The sequence below is a fragment of the Volvox carteri genome, assembly GCF_000143455.1.
Source record: "Volvox carteri f. nagariensis unplaced genomic scaffold VOLCAscaffold_102, whole genome shotgun sequence".
Taxonomy (NCBI): Eukaryota; Viridiplantae; Chlorophyta; class Chlorophyceae; order Chlamydomonadales; family Volvocaceae; genus Volvox; species Volvox carteri.
In genome coordinates, this window is record NW_003307645.1 from 80,994 (window position 1) to 81,396 (window position 403).

Genomic DNA, 403 nt, shown 5'->3' on the forward strand with positions numbered 1-403 from the left:
TGTGGTGGGGTGTGGTGTGGTGTGGTGGGGTGGGGTGGGGTGGGGTGGGGTGGGGTGGGGTGGGGTGGGGTGGGGTGGGGTGGGGTGGGGTGGGGTGGGGTGGCGCTCGTGGCTTTAAAAGGCCCTAGAAGGTGTTGTGTCTTCATCTTCCTACCTCCACACCTCCCCTCCCGCGCAGCTGTTAAATCCCCCGAGTTGCCCCATGACCAACCTGCCGCCCGTTCCATCACAAAACCTAAACCCATCCGAGCCCTGGACTTTATCTCCCCCCCCGCCGACTGTACGACCCTCTCTCCCCTCCTTCTTCCCCACACGCACACAACCCCCCCCCCTACCACACGCAGCGCATCAAGGCCTCCGAAGCCGACGCTCTGCTGCTCCCCGGCGGCCCCCCGGGTCGTGA